At 40.5% G+C, this 14077-nt stretch overlaps 1 long non-coding RNA gene across 1 annotated transcript; it reads right to left on the bottom strand.

Annotated features, from left to right (window-relative positions):
* Positions 1-7379: 7379 nt before the first annotated feature.
* On the bottom strand, positions 7380-11009 carry LOC138979879 (uncharacterized). The gene is made up of 3 exons (XR_011460163.1): positions 10640-11009; positions 9485-9659; positions 7380-9047 (listed from the first exon to the last, which is right to left on the bottom strand). It is a non-coding gene; the product is annotated as an uncharacterized lncRNA (long non-coding RNA).
* Between the last annotated feature and the right edge of the window lie 3068 nt (positions 11010-14077).

Below are 14077 nucleotides of genomic sequence, written 5' to 3'. Positions count from 1 at the left end.
TATTTGGGGGCGGGGAATTCTTGTGCCATTGCTAACACAGATTTGTTTTTCTTTCATTGTCTTTTTTTTACAAATCGAATTTGGGTGATGACTCGACGAAGCATGGGGTTGGTGGGTGGGATAGGGGACAGGGAGGGGGGGGGGGGGTGTGTCATGAGGGGAAGGGATGACACGTGATTTAAAAAAATAGGGATTTTCTGCAATGGGCGATCTCTATGAGCTTTTTTTTGTTGGCTTTTTCTTTTTAACCAATTTTCATGTTTTGTATGTAATTTGTCTTTTTTTTTCTTTTTTTTTCTAGTAGGATGTTCTTGCTTCTGTTCACTGTGTGCATTTGTATGCTGGTGCTTGAGATGTGCTCATCTCCATGAAAAGGGCCCAAGGCCTACTCATTAAAACATTCACACTTCAGACCTCAGACCTCTCTCTCTCTCTCTCTCTCTCTCTCTCTCTCTCTCTCTCTTCTTTTTGTATACAAGACAAGAAAAGGAGGAACAGAAATAAAACGGCATGTTTAGCAAGACTGCGACAGCAATTTTTCTTTTTTTGATTCACAAAAATAAACTTGGGATGCCTTTCTTCTTGTTTGTTATACATTGTATTTTTTTTCTTGTTGATAGGGGTGGGGGGTACGGGGAGAGATATAAAGAGGTGAGACTGTGATTAGAGCAAAGGGTTGTGCTGTGGTATAATGTTCTGCACATTGATTTCATGTCATTCTTCTATTCTTATTATATACATGTTGATCTTGTTACATTTTGCCATATTCCCAAGCCATCCCGCCATTACCTGTCTCACATAAACATAATTTATGTTTTTATGTAAAATTGTGCTTTGGTACGTTTGTCATTGAAACAATAGATAGTATTTGTATTATGTGGTTATAACTTTTGAAATTGCTGTTACATTTCCGAAGATTTCAAAATTGAAGATGGAATGATAACCTATTGTTGTTGTCAGCGTTGGATATATAGGAGAGTCCAAAATTAAATTGAAAACAAGAGGCGAAGCCTTCAAGGCTCACGTAAGAAATCGACAAACAGTAACACAAACTCAATCACTCCGTCACACATACACACACACACACACACACACACACACACACACACACACACACACACACACACACATACACACACACACACACACACACACACACACAGTAAGCATCTGAAACTGTGCAAGAAAGCGAGACCCTGGATCTGCCAAGTAGTCTCGGCCCGCTCACAATAACAATGACCGAGACGTTCAGTAATTCCTTTGCGTGACGTCTAACCCTCTTACGTCATAATGTGACGTCTTCAAATAGTTTCTATCACACACGTCAAACACTTTTGACCGAGACTGACGTAATCCATAGACTCGGAAATGTTAAAGTTTCTATCACACACACACACACGCACGCACGCACGCACGCACAGACAGACAAAGTTTATCATCGCATAGGCTACACTTACGTGAGCCAAAAATGCATGTGTTATCTAGAGAACAATGTAAATCATCTTCGTGATTACGCTTTATTTTCCTGTATAAAATCATCCATGATCAGTTAGCAATTTTGTATTCGTCCGCAAATGATAAATTCTCTTTTTTACATTTAGTCAAGTTTTGACTAAATGTTTTAACATAGAGGGGGGAATCGAGACGAGGGTCGTGGTGTATGTGTGAGTGTGTGTGTGTGTGTGTCTGTCTGTGTGTGTGTGTAGAGCGATTCAGACTAAACTACTGGGCCGATCTTTATGAAATTTGACATGAGAGTTTCTGGGTATGATATCGCCGGACGTTTTTTTCTTTTTTTCCATAAATACCTTTGATGACGTCATATCCGGCTTTTTGTAAAAGTTGAGGCGGCACTGTCACACCCTCATTTTTCAATTAAATTGATTGAAATTTTGGCAAAGCAATCTTCGACGAAGGCCGGGGTTTGGTATTGCATTTCAGCTTGGTGGCTTAAAAACTAATGAGTGAGTTTGGTCATTAAAAATCGGAAACTTGTAATTAAAATTATTTTGTTATTAAACGATCCAAAAACAATTTCATCTTATTCTTCGTCATTTTCTGATTCCAAAAACATATACATATGTTATATTTGGATTAAAAACAAGCTCTGAAAATTAAAAATATAAAAATTATGATCAAAATTAAATTTCCGAAATCGTTTTAAAAACTATTTCATCTTATTCCTTGTCGGTTCCTGATTCCAAAAAAATATAGATATGATATGTTTGGATTAAAAACACGCTCAGAAAGTTAAAACGAAGAGAGGTACAGTAAAGCGTGCTATGAAGCACAGCGCAATCGCTACCGCGCCAAACAGGCTCGTCACTTTCACTGCCTTTTGCACTAGCGGCGGACTACGTTCAGTTTCATTCTGTGAGTTCCACAGCTTGACTAAATGTAGTAATTTCGCCTTACGCGACTTGTTTTTCATTGCAAATGTCATGTACAAAATCTTATGTCGATGTGCCATATTTGATCATTCAAGTTATAAGAGTGCATGTAATCAGTAAGCTTACTCCCAATGGCCGCATTAACACATAGATTTATCGGCTGTGCCTGAGACAAAACAATCATGTCGGCCCTGAAAGTCCAAAAAATGGTGCACTAGCATTTGGCTAGTGCTTCTAAAAATGTACTCGCCAGAGAGCAAACTTTACCAGCCAAACGAACAATTTGTTTCAGCAACTTTACATGCATTTGGCTAATGGTTCTAAAAATGTACTCGCCAGAGAACAAACTTTACCAGCCAAACGAACAATTTGTTTCAGCAACTTTACATGCATTTGGCGAGTAGATGTACATTTGTACTCACCAGTTACATGTTTCTGCGAGTAAAATACTCGCCACTTTCAGGGCTGCATGTAATACTCTTCCAAGAAGACTACATCTAATAAAGTACCTAAGTGCTTTCGGTGTGAACCAAAATGTTAAAACTGGCAGGAAAACAGAACTTTCAAGGTCAGCAATTAAAACAGCTTGATTCCATGGAAAGTTTTAACTACAATGGGGGTATGGATAAGAAGGAGGGGGGGGTTGTTAAGTTCGTTTTTTGTGGGTTGGTGTTTTTTTGTTAGTTCTTCATCTTCTTCTTCTGTTAGAATGGATCAAATTGGTGAATTACATACTCGTCACTTACTTGATATAATTACTATTAATTGTGTCTTCAGTCACAGACAAGTTAAATTGTTGTGGAAGTCAAAACAAAGCTGAATAATAGGATTTTTTTCTCAAGATTCCTTTAGTTAGGAGGATGCAACTGATAAGTGACATTACCCGTCACTTGCTTAATCATAATTACTATTATTTTGATCTCAGGAACAGAAGGGCTTTAATTGTTGAGGCATTGTGAACAAAGCGTAATAATAGGAGTTTTGTCAGAAAGGTATGAAGGTGAAAGGTAGTCCCATAACCATGTTTGGCCGTAGGGGAGCGAGATGATAGAGATCAGGCCAGCATCTCAGGCAGTGCTCACTCCTCCCCCTCGCTGCCGGCCCTTATAAGCTGGGTGGACTGGAGAGCGATCAGAGGGGGTCCCGGGTAGCTCAGGTGGTAGAGCACTGGACCTGTGATCGAAAGGTCGCTGGTTCGAATCCGGGCCGGGACGGACACGGGTCAACTTTATGTGCAGACCCAGAGACGGTATCCATCTCCCACCCCCGTGTCACCACAGTGGCACGTAAAAGACCTCGGTCATTCTGCCATAAGTGCAGATGGCTGATACCACCTAAACACGCATACACTTGTGTATCTCATCTAAAGTCGGGTTAAAACCCGGGAACATGCCCCTAATGGCTTTGCCGTGAGGGCGTAAAACTTGAATTTCTCAGAGCGATCAGAAAAATGGGGTATTTTGTGTTCACCCCGGGTGGGGATCAAACCCACGACCTCCAACGTGATAGGTACGAAGCCCTGGCAGTCAACGATTAATGCAGGAAACAGACAAAAGGACTTCAGTAGGATGTCAATAGCGTCTCCTTTCACTTTCCATGAATGCATTCCCATTTCTCATTGTGCATAATTGCTCAGACAAAATAAACATTTTATAGTGATTAACTTGGTGTTGTTGATGTCAGAATGTTTCTTTCTTTCTTTCTTTATTTGGTGTTTAACGTCGTTTTCAACCGTTCAAGGTTATATCGCGACGGGGAAAGGGGGGAGATGGGATAGAGCCACTTGTTAATTAAATTGTTTCTTGTTCACAAAAGCACTAATCAAAAAATTGCTCCAGGGGCTTGCAACGTAGTACAATATATGACCTTACTGGGAGAATGCAAGTTTCCAGTACAAAGGACTTAACATTTCCTGTACAGTTCCGGTAGTGAGGGTAATTACAAGGTCAACACACATCTGTGGACAGTGGAACCCCCCTTTTATATCACATGATGTTATTAAGACTCCCTGCCTCTAAGGACCCATTTATTCTGTTCATAACCTCTCTTAATTTACCCTGATTTTAAAGGAAAAGTCCAAGGTTTTTAAATATCCCCCAAAACTTGAAAATCGAATGCCAAATGTTACAAACATCTCTGGAAAAATATTTTAAAATTGAAAAAAAATTGTTGTTGTTGTAGTTGCAGATTTAGTGTTGCGGGGCTAACCAAGACAAGTCGCCTGGGGTCAAGTAGTGGTCACGTGATTTTTGGTACACTGTGACGTTGGTACACTGTGACGTCACAAGTTATTGTGTTGATTCTACCACTAGTACCAGCTTGATTTTCACACAGAAAAGTCACCACTGTATGCCCGAAAAGAATGCCTCGGTGGAGGGCAGCCGCAAACAGCAACAACTCGTCAATGTTCCCAGGCATTTCATAGCACACTTTCCCTCACAAAACTCTGAGTCTCTTGTGGAAATGGAAGAGATGTGTGCAGCACAAGCGTGCAGATTTCAAAGTGTCGGGCACTTTCTGGACACAGATTTCGCAATTTTTCTGCAGCACAAAAGTTGGCGTTTCATCCCTGAAACAAATGTTTTGACCACTGGCAGTGTCTTCCCTTCATAAAAGTCCGGAAAGGGGAGTATTACGCGAGGCTGGTACAGTCGACGAGCCATCGAAACTCCGAGGCGACATACGAACAGCGGATTATCTCACAAGAAGGAATGCGTTGAAGGTCAGAGTACATGCTTCTATTTTCATGCATATGTTCTGCGCGAACTTAGAATCCGGTTTCATTCTAGAATGGACCGGGTCCAGGTTGGAATTCTAACCCTGCGCAAGTACAGGGGTGCCATTCTAGAATGAAACCCTTGTTGCTGGTCCATTCTAGAATCGGCCGTGCGCAAGGTTGGAATTTGGGTCCAAGTTGGAATAGTCATTTCAGTTAGACTATCACACAGCCAAAGCCACAAATGTGGATTTTCTGTTTGTTTTTGTTTTGTGTGTGTTTGGTTGGGGTTTTTTTCTCGGGTTTTTTACACTTTACTCAAAGACATCGTGAATTGGGATTGTGATGTTCTGAAAGTGATTACGATTTTGAGAGACACTCAGCACTGATCGCTACGAACGGAAATTTCCGGACTGACAGTGTTTTGCCGATCTCGCTTGTAACTTTTAATCTTATTCATATACATGAAGTTGGTCTTCTGAATTGTGAAGATATAATGTCAACTTTTTTTTAAACCTGTGACAACAGCTCTATAACTCACTCTGTCCTTCTGTTGGTCTGTCTGTCGGTTAGTCGGTCTGACCGTCTGTCTGTCTGTCTCAGTGTCAAAAAAATTGTCAAAAAAACCGGACATTTCCGAGAGGGAGATAGCGTTGACATTGCAAGCGGCCGCAACCGGCTCTCATCACAAAAACAACTGCCCTGCAAACATTAGTCCCCCTTGCTATGGTCTGCCTTTGTTTATTGCGTACTCAGGAGTGTCAACTTTCTTGACATGACATGACATCGCAAGATCGCCAAAGGATTTTTTTCAGGGGTAGACAAATCAGCCCCATTTTATCAAAGGGAAGGTGCAGGTGGAGATAATTCAAGGGAAGACAACTCTGTCTTACCTACAAACATTACGGCCCCCTTTATTCAAGGGTTTCATTCTAGAATGGCACCCCTGTACTTGCGCAGGGTTAGAATTCCAACCTGGACCCGGTCCATTCTAGAATGAAACCGGATTCTAAGTTCGCGCAGAACACATACACGTAAACATTGTTTTGCTGCGCAGCGAATACGAATTGGTGCAGAACAGTGTGTCTGGGTCCAGCTGATATTCGCTGGAGTACAGATGCGCCACAGGCTAGATCTACAAAGTTACAGAACGGTCTGAGCTGAGCTAAGAGCAAGAGTAAAAAGTAGTCAGGGTTGTGGACACGTAAGACAATGCGTGTGTCACGTTATCTATTCTATTCAGTCGCAAACTATCCCCTGATATCAATTCATGAAATTGGCAGCGTTTGCTGGAATCATGGCTTAATGCTATTTTTACCAGATCTAAACTTTTGGTGGATGTGCAACCGGTAAGATAAACAGACACCTGCATGCTAGAGACAAGAAGATTACGAATTGTGCAGGGAATTAATCTTTCTGCATTGACTGAGAGACGCAAAACCAGTCTAATTGCTACAACATGGATACACATCCAGACGACTTCCAGAGGGTGTCTAAATGTTCAATGTACTGTATAGATCAGAAGCATACTTTCGAATTGATTTATACTCACACTCATTTTCTCTCTTCTTTTACTTCCAGACCTTTCATCATCACTCACGGCCACTGGTCAGAACAGGTCACTAGACACTGACACCGTGACCATTCGGCATTCCAGATTTCCCGGTTCTCCGTGATCACAACGCAACTGTTGACCAGTCCTGTTCCTACCGTCCAGAATCACCACAGGAGAAAACCAACGTGCCATTCATCGTAAGATTTTTGTTTTGTTTTGAAAATTAGTGCCTTATTCTAGCTTTGCAAAAAAACGAGAAAGTGTCTTTGACAGATACCATCCAAATAATACATTATGAAAACAAGTACAAGTTCATTTCTACTCATGTTAATCGTTTATGCTTTCTGTGCTGAGCGACATATGGATTGAATTTCTTTCGTAACTCACCTCCCGTCAACCTGCAAAACTATATCTGTCGAAGTAGTTTCAAATAAAGTCAGTATGCTTCCGAATAAAAAATATAAAAAAGGGTATTTTCTGAAATGTTTAATTATAGACCAAAACAAAACATTCACGAGTATGTTGTTGACCTGATGGTCTTTATGGTAGACAGCAAGAGTTGCATGTTCAAGAAGTTTAAGCAGTACATTTGAAAGAGCAAGGTAATTTAAGGTGGTATAATTTTAATGGTAGGTTCCACTGTGAGGCGACATGGAGGGTATCTTTGACGGACTCATTCAACATTCATACCCATGCACATCACCTCAAACACATAAGCTTTGTTCTTGAGTCAAATTTATTGGCTTCATAAATTTATATTGTGAATTTTTGTCCGTTTGCAGATTGGCTTATCTATGAATTTTTTCGAAAATATCTTGCGATCTACGTACGCATAATGTAACACATGAAGAAGAACATAAACAGTTCGTCAAAAGGAATCTAATTTGCATTTCAACCCATGTGCCTTCCTTATTGTTAATTTTTTCTTCATAAAGACTACTTGAAATAAACAAAATGTTTAACCATTTCAAGGCCTCTGAACACGTTTAAAAAAAATGCAGGTCTTTGCTCACTATATCAGATCTGCCAAGGCTCAGTTTACACAGGAAAAATCATCTGTCGACTTGAACACATACCAATAATCAACAGCCTCACTGCTTCTTGGAGCTGGATTTTGTGTGTGGAATGAATTACACATGTGGCGTTTTAGAATATAATTCATAGAAGATGTACATTCTTGCAGAAAGGCTTTAATTTAATAATTCGGTCTTCGTGATGTTCTCTTAAAATAACTAACATGTGTTCCCTTTGCCGGACCTCTGAACCAGTTTTGTGAATATGCAGGTTAAACTCGTGCTTTTTCTGTGTTATCAGTGTATTTCTCATCCAGGCATGGATGCCTCCTCTTAAATGGACAGCCCTTCGACAGCCCTTCCCGTGTAAACGATTGGGTTCAAAATCTCAAATCTTACCAGGCTTTTACATGGGATGTGGCCATCCTTCCGTTTTGAAAAATACCAGAACTCAACACTCTGTAACAGTATGAGTACTCTCTTTGCGAATGTAGAATTTTATGAATTAATTTCTTAAACGCCACACGTGTAAAACATTCCCTAAAAAATCCAGCTCCAAAAACCAGTCAGGATGTTTATTCCTGGTATATGTTCAAGTCAAGAGATTTTTTTTCTCCATGTAAAAGTCTTCGCAGATCTGTGTAGTGAGCAATCCTGTTTTGGAAAAGGACGTGCCTTTATGCCTGTATAGACGGTTTGATTGTTGAGATACCTGGTGGCAATGACCGCACGGGTGGCAAGAGGTAGTAATGCACAGATGACAAAAAACCGACCTGCATTTAAAAAAAAGTTAGGAGGCCTTGATAGGGGGAAACATTTTGTTAATTTCCAGAATCTTTATGAAGAAATAATGAACGAAAAGAAAGTCTGGTCTTGAAGTAAATGCAAATTAAACTATGTATACTTTTGACAAACTTTTCTGTTCTTATTCACATGTTAAAATGTGTGCAGAGATCGTTAGTTACTTCCCCAAAACCATGTTTCAGGCAACAGGCAAACGAAAAATACTGGACACAAGCTATGCTGACCGGCTCATGGACTGACTACCTGATGCTGGAGTACACCAACAGTGGAAAAAGTCTGGAACAAAATGTTGCAGAATGTGAACCATGTACTGGACCACGTGACAACTCAGTATCTTCAAACCACGCAGGAATCTGTTCAACCAAAGATACTAGTTCAACACAGTCACACGATTTGTAAAAGTATATTTCAGCCTTCTGTAGCTCAGGGAGTTTGAACCCCACTCTTCATCCGTTTGGGAAAGTATTTGACTGCACAGGTTGGTAATGGTACTCTGATGCTTGTGCCTAGAAACCCCACTCGCTAGCGCACCAGCTGCCTGTCATGGGTAAGCGACGTGCCTGTATTTCCTGCAAAGCAAGACAGAATAAAACAGCAGCTTAGTTTGAGCTTTTAAGACATTCGTACCCGAGAAAACGTGTACGTGTTTGTTTGGAGAGGGTGGATAGAATCATAAGACACGCTGTGTCTATGTGACGTAGAGCAGGTTTTCAAATTCATGCTGAAGCACTGTGTGATCGCTATTTTTTTGGCATATCTTACCTTGATTTCAGATAGACTGGGAACCGAAATGAGGATGTTTACATGAATAAACTATGCTGATATGTATGCGTTTAGAAATAAAGAATAGTTTTAATGATATATGTTGGTGTGTTTTTTTTTCCAACCCAATGTGATATTTTCGTATTTGAAAACAAATTGTACACTCTGTTGTCAATTTTACTTTCAGTTTCAGATAAATAAATCTATCATAATGGAAATCATCTGTTTGTGTTGTGTTACTTACCCATTTTGATCAATGTTGAGTCGTCCATATTCCTGTGTGTACGCATAGTATGCAGTTTGAAGGTAGTATATGTCCGAGCAAACATAGGAGGATGTGCTGTTAGCCTGTCTATCTCCTCATCCAGGTTTTCCAGATATTTGAATTTCGTTCCCTCTTGGAGTTTCTGCACTGACACCTGATAAGCAAAATACACGTATCACTCTGTGATCATGGCAAAATGCATCATCTCGGTATGCCCCGTTCAAAAATTACCTTGAGATTCTAAGGTATACACATAAATTGCAGTGGATCACAAAAACAACACGAACAGTAGTACATGTAGCCTATATACAGTATTCAGTTTAAAAATTCATGCAATGAGAGTCAATAACCCGATTTAACCCCAGGTAGATTCAGGGTCCCACTGACTGAATCTCATATGGTTGCTTTTCGGCACACACCACACATTTTTAATGGGACTGTGAGGTTTTGTTAATACAGTAAAATATATAGTAGCAACGTACTGTCTGTTCAGTGTTCGTGACGTTTGAGAATACCGATCTATGCACTAACGCATTGTCTTTTTTGTAGTGTGACTGTCCGATATTGAGTACTCCTAAAAATCAATAATCAAAAAGTTTGAACTGCTGTAATCGTGTTTCAGCATATGTCTGACACTGACAGTGCTTATTTGCTTCCAAAACGGCTTGCGATATCACGCCATCAGCGTTTCGCCACTGCTCAGAAAATCTTATGATTTCAGATCTAGTTTGAGATCGGAAATCACGTGTGCTCGTTTAAAAAAACTAAATTCATTTATTACTTCCCTTTGACCGTTTCGCAAGAAAAATGTCAGGATCACTATTAGATCTAGTATTAGCACATGAAAGCAGCCCACCGCCATTTCAAAAAAGTTTCACTGTTTAGTGGTGTCGATGTCATGTAGTGTCTTACTGTCGCAAATAAAAATACCAGGATAATTGCAGTTTTGTCCGCAAGAAACAGGCTTTGCGCAATGTTAACTTGATGTCTACATGTTTCGTTGTGTGACTGAAGAATTACTCAGAAAGAGAAAATAAGGATAGTCGCGTGTGAACATCACTGTGGAAGCATTTATTCTAAACTGGGCAGTTCAAGGACTAGTGTTTCAACATCACAACAAAGAGAATCACATACCATTTCGTATTGCCGCTTATGCTGGCTCTGTTTCAAGCAGTTCCTTGTGGCCTCGCCAGCATTTTGACGACGAAGAGGCTCAAACGGGCACGCTAAAACCTCAGGCTGGCTGAAAACCGGTCCGTATTCCACTTGTCTTCCTCACTGCTTGAGCCGGCCATATTTGTTGTTCAAGGCTCGTGACGTAGCACACGTATGTGCACAAGGTCATGAGCCAAGACTGCGCGCGCGATGGAACGATTCAGAACAACCAAAAACGAGTCAAAGTATACTTTTTGGATTTCTGTGTTCATTTTTACACACGCATTTGTGGTTGATGAATTAAGAGGGTCAACGTATCAAAAGTGACCCTAAACCTTGGACTTTTCCTTTAAGACTCCCTCATTTTGAAGACCCGATTTCTTAGGGTTTGTTTTGTTTTAAAGAGGGGTTCCACTGTATTCCTGTATGTACGCTCACACACTCACAGTCACACTAGCACATCCATGCACACACTCATGCACACACACTCAGTCACACTAGCACATCCATGCACACACTCATGCACACACACACACACTCACACTAGCACATCCATGCACACACCCACTCACAGTCACACTAGCACACTCATGCACACACACACTCACACTTGCACACTCATGCACACACACACACTCACGCACACACACAGTCACACTAGCACATCCATGCACACACACTCAGTCAGTCACACTCATGCACACACACTCAGTCACACTCATGCACGCACACACACACACACTCATGCACACACACTCATGCACACACACTCACACTAGCACACTCATGCACACACACACTCACACTAGCACACTCATGCACACACACACTCACACTAGCACACTCATGCACACACACACTCACACACTCATGCACACACACACACTCACACATTCATGCACACACACACACTCACAGTCACACTAGCACATCCATGCACACACACACACACTCACAGTCACACTAGCACATCCATGCACATTGCACACACACACACACACCCCTATGCACACACATAAACACACTAGCACATTCATGCACACACACACACACACACACTCACACTAGCACACTCATGCAGACACACAAACACTAGCACATTCATGCACACACACACTCATTCACACACACTCACAGTCACACTAGCAAACTCATGCACACACACTAGCACATTCATGCACACACACACATACACACTCACACTAGCACACTCACAAACACTAGCACATTCATGCACACACACACAGTCACACTAGCACACTCATGCACACACACAAACACACTAGCACATTCATGCACACACACGTACACACACAGACAAACACACGCACGAATGTATGCACGCACACACACACGTGCCCCTGCAGTCCCCAACACAAAATTGACCAGCCATGCAATCAAACCACTTGTATAAATTTAATAAATCAATCTGCTATTGTCCTAATTATTTTTAAAAATCTTTTATAAACTAAAGCAAAGAATTCACAAACTCATGACAAAGAATCAGAGAATTGTATATTTTGTCCCAGATACATCAAATGTTCGGGACAATAATCAAACAATATCATCAGGGCAGGTTTGATTATGTACTTTTGCCTGAAAAAAAACTTGCATGTAAAATCACAGGAGCTTGTATCAAATCGCCGGTCGATCATTATTTACAGTCTACTACTACTATATACTACTACTATAGTAGTATATAGTAGTAGTAGACTGTAAATAATGATCGACCGGCGATTTGATACAAGCTCCTGTGATGTAAAATCTATGATACAATGTAATGGTTAAACCCTGGATAGTGGTTATCATGCTGCCCCTAGATTATCCCCCCCCTCCCAAAATGATCAAATTCCAAAGAAATACATTTTAAAATAAACTATAAATAAAGGAACAACAATCCCAGTTTTGCTATCAGTGGGAATCAAACTGTGCCCAAGACTCCTTGATGTATTCAAAGAAACGCAAAAACAGTGGTGATTATGTATCTGTAAAAGAGTAGCAAAGAACAAAACAAAACAAAAAAATATCATGGCTGCCTAACACATGATCAATTAATATAATTGTGATTCAGCTGTAAATGTACTTTAACAAAAATATTTTAAACGGTCAGAAATGTGATCAGGAATGAGATCAATGCAAGTACAAAAAAAAAATACACAAAAAAAAAAACCCGGTGGAATTATTCTGAAAGTACGAGACGTCAACACATAAAAGTGATATGATTTATCCAAGTAAGTGGTTTTGGGTCAAGACACAGAATATCCAAACCTAGACAAGAAACAAAACTGGACGATATGTATGTTTGCTATTCTTATCTTCATCAGAAAATGATGGCACCAGCTTTCACACCGACACAGCTTCCTTCTCATTTCGTGCATCACCATAGGTCCTTCCATTCTCCAGGGTTCCCCAAACTGTGTGGCCCTGCGTCCAATATACGCTCCAAAAGCCAAAAAAACATACAGTACTGGAAATTCATGGAGGGGGTTCCACAACACACTAAACCTGAAGAGAGCGGGTCCTGGGACGCAGTACACTATGCGTACCGTCGGTACTGTTTTAAGAAAATGTTCTGCCAGACCTGTACCGACGCAACTTTACAGAGTACATGTAAATCTAACCGATATGACCATAATGTTTTCGTGAACAGCTCAAAGAACTTCCGGATGTCTGCATTATGTTGAAATGAGCCCTCCAAAAATCATGTGTTGGCAAGGAAAGTTCATTCAGAAAGCAAGATATAATGAACCTCTTTGTCTTCCGACCCTCTGAAGTTCCATTGGGACCCCCTATACCTCCACACTGGCTACCCCACCTATGTTGACCAAGGTTTTTTTTGCCAAGGCCAGCTGTGCTGCAGCAGGCACACAGAATTGTAGTAACTGTGTAGTAACTGTGTATCAACACGCTGGAATGCAGGCGTTGGATGGACTCTACAGGAAGCGACTGAAGCCAACAGTCTCAGCGGATATATCCGTACCTGGTCAGATAGAGCCATAAGAGTGGGTACGGATATATCCGTACCTGGGAGACAATGAGTTAATGGATACATAATGCATTTTTTCATGGTTAACCAGTGAATACACCGAACGCTTTAGTTTGTCAGCAACAGCTTCAAAAGAACATGTATATTATTATGGATTATAATTATGCATCCAATAATTATGCAGGTCCAAGGGGTAATAATAACTTGTAATAATATGGATAAAGTATTATATGTTCTAAAACAAAGTCCGTCTGTAGAGAAGGTGGTGGTTTGGCACAAAAATGATTGGAAATGGCAGACAACTGATTAATTTATGTTGGCAACAAACCAGATAAACAATATTTCAACAAAACATCAGATTGGCAAGAATGGTTTAAAAGTAGTCAACAATTCAATTCTTTTATGTCAGCAACCAAACAAACTGACAACAT

The sequence above is a fragment of the Littorina saxatilis genome, linkage group LG11, assembly GCF_037325665.1.
Source record: "Littorina saxatilis isolate snail1 linkage group LG11, US_GU_Lsax_2.0, whole genome shotgun sequence".
NCBI classification, from domain to species: Eukaryota; Metazoa; Mollusca; class Gastropoda; order Littorinimorpha; family Littorinidae; genus Littorina; species Littorina saxatilis.
The sequence above is the reverse complement of the archived record's forward strand: the minus strand, read 5'-3'. Positions and strand labels throughout refer to the sequence as shown.